Source organism: Orcinus orca, chromosome X (genome assembly GCF_937001465.1).
Source record: "Orcinus orca chromosome X, mOrcOrc1.1, whole genome shotgun sequence".
In the NCBI taxonomy this organism is placed as follows: Eukaryota; Metazoa; Chordata; class Mammalia; order Artiodactyla; family Delphinidae; genus Orcinus; species Orcinus orca.
The window spans coordinates 38,220,353-38,222,897 of record NC_064580.1 but is presented as its reverse complement, the minus strand read 5'-3'; the positions used below and the strand labels follow the sequence as shown (position 1 = coordinate 38,222,897).

Sequence of the window (2,545 nt, the reverse complement as noted above, 5' to 3'; positions counted from 1 at the left end):
AGGCAAAATAAAGACGTTCCCAGATAAAGATGACTTGCCTTATAAAGAATACTAAATACTAAAGGAAATTCTTCAGGCTGAAAAGAAATGGCACTAGACAGTAATTCAAATTCACACAAAGAAATAAAGAGCATGAATAAAGGTAATTATGTAAATAAAAAAGATAAAGAGAGTTTTTCTCGTTTCTTCTCTTAACATATTTAAAAAAGAATCACATAAAGAATAGTTATAATTGGAGGAATATAGCATATAAAGAAGTAATATATATGACAATAGTATCACAAAGGAAGGGGGAGGCAATAGAGCAATATCGGAGCAGTTTCTATATTTTACTGGAATTAAGTTAGCATTATCTGAAATAGATTGTTTTTAAGTTTAGAAGCATATTATAATTCCTCCAGAAAAAGCACTAAGAAAATCATTCCAAAAAATATAATTAAAAACAAAGGAATTTAAAGGGGACACTAGAAAAAAATTATTTAATACAAGAAAAGGTAATAAAGGAGGAATACAGGAACAAAAAGACATGATACATAGAAAATAAATAAAAATCGAGGGATATGATACAAATACATCAATACCAACATTAAAAAATAAATGATTATATGCACTTTGGCATCACATACATGAAAATGGCAATGAGATGAAAAAGATTAGCATGGTCCCTTTGCAAGGATGATATGCAAATTTAAAGTGCTCCATATTTTTTTGAGTGAAAAATGCCAATCCCAAATTGTTACATAACACATGATTCGCTTCATATAAGATTTTTGAAATGATGAAATTTTAGAAATAGAGGTCAGATTAGTGTTTGCCAATGGTCAGGGAGGGGCAAGGGTGGTGGTGGCAGGAAAGTGGGAATGGTTATAACAGGGCAACAGGAGTGATCCTTGTGGTGTTGGAACTGTTCAGTTCCTTGACTGTGGTGGTGGATACACCAACCTATACAGGTGATAAAACTGTATAGGACTTAATAAAGTTATGGCCCCCCCACTCCACCCCCCCCACACACAAATGAGTATAAATAAAACTAGGAAAATCTGAATAAGAGCTATGGATCATATCAATGTCAATACCCAGGTTATAATATTATACTGTAGTTTTGAAAAATGTTACCATTGGAGAAAACTAGCCAAAGTGTACCACGGACCACTCTGTATTATTTCTTAGACCTGCACGTGTCAATGCAATTTTATAGAGAAACAAAAATCTTTTCAACAAAAGGCACTGGGACAACTGGATATCCACATGAAAAAAGATGAATTTAGATGCTTTCCTCACACTATCCACAAAAATTAACTCACAGTGCATCATAGACCTAAACTGAAGAGCTAAAAGTATAAAACTTTCAGAAGAAAATACAGGAGAAAACTTTATGACCTCAATCTAGGCAAAGAGTTCTTAGATACAACATCAAAAATACAATCAATAAAAGAAAAATGATAAATTGCACTGTATAAAAATTTAAAACTTTGCTCTTCAAAAGGCACTTTTAAGAAAATTAAAAGACAAGCCACAAACTGAGAGGAAATATTTGCAAATTATATATCTGATAAAGGATTTGTATCCAGAGTATGTATAGAACTCTTACAACACAACAGTAAAAAGACAAACAACCCAGTTAAATTTTTGGCAAAAGATTTGAATAGACATTTCAGCAAAGAAACCTATAAATAATAAATATGTACAAAGATGCTCAACATCATTATTCATTAGTGAAATTCAAATTATAACTACAATGAGCTATCATTTCACACCCCACTAGAATGGCTATCATCAAAAAAGACAGACAGTAATAAGTGTTGGCAAGGATATATAGAAACTAGACTCTTCCTTTAGCATATGACCCATCAATTCCACTCCTGGTTATTTATGAAAGAGAAATAAAAACATACATCCATACAATGACTTGTACATGCATGTTCATAGCACCATTATTCATAATGGGCAAAAGGTGGAAACAATCAAATATCCATCAACTGGCAATGGAGAAACAAATGTATATCCATACAGTAGAACCCTATCAGGCAATAAAAAGCAATGAAGTTCTTATACATGCTACAATGTGGCTGAGGAAAGAAGCCAGACCCAAAAGACCATACACTGTATGATTTCATTCTGATGAAATGTCCAGAAAAGGCAAATCTATAAATACAGAAAGCAGATTAATGGTTGCCTGGGGCTGGGGGTGGAAGGCAAATGGGCATGAGAGATCTTTTGGAGGTGATGGAAATGTTCCAAAACTGGATTGTGGTGATGTTTAGTCAACTCTATAAATTCAACAATCATTGAATTCTTCATTCAAGAATCACTGAATTGTACACTTAGAAGGAGTGAACTCAGGGTATGTAAATTATGCTTTAATAAATCTGTTTAAAAAAATAAACACAACCATTACCAGGAAAGACTACCCCTAAATAAATTACAAATAAACATGTTAAGCACCCCCAGAACAGCTTAGTGTGAATGAGTTTACTAGAAGCACAGCCTGAAGAAATTAATTCCTAGCAGCAGAAGGCTGATTTCAACAAATAGAGAGACCTTA

At 33.0% G+C, this 2,545-nt stretch overlaps 1 non-coding gene across 1 annotated transcript; it reads left to right on the top strand.

The window, feature by feature from the left end:
• Positions 1-597: 597 nt before the first annotated feature.
• Positions 598-708, top strand: LOC117197263 (U6 spliceosomal RNA). Its single transcript, XR_004477796.1, has one exon. It is a non-coding gene; the product is annotated as a U6 spliceosomal RNA (small nuclear RNA).
• The last annotated feature ends 1,837 nt before the right edge of the window (positions 709-2,545 follow it).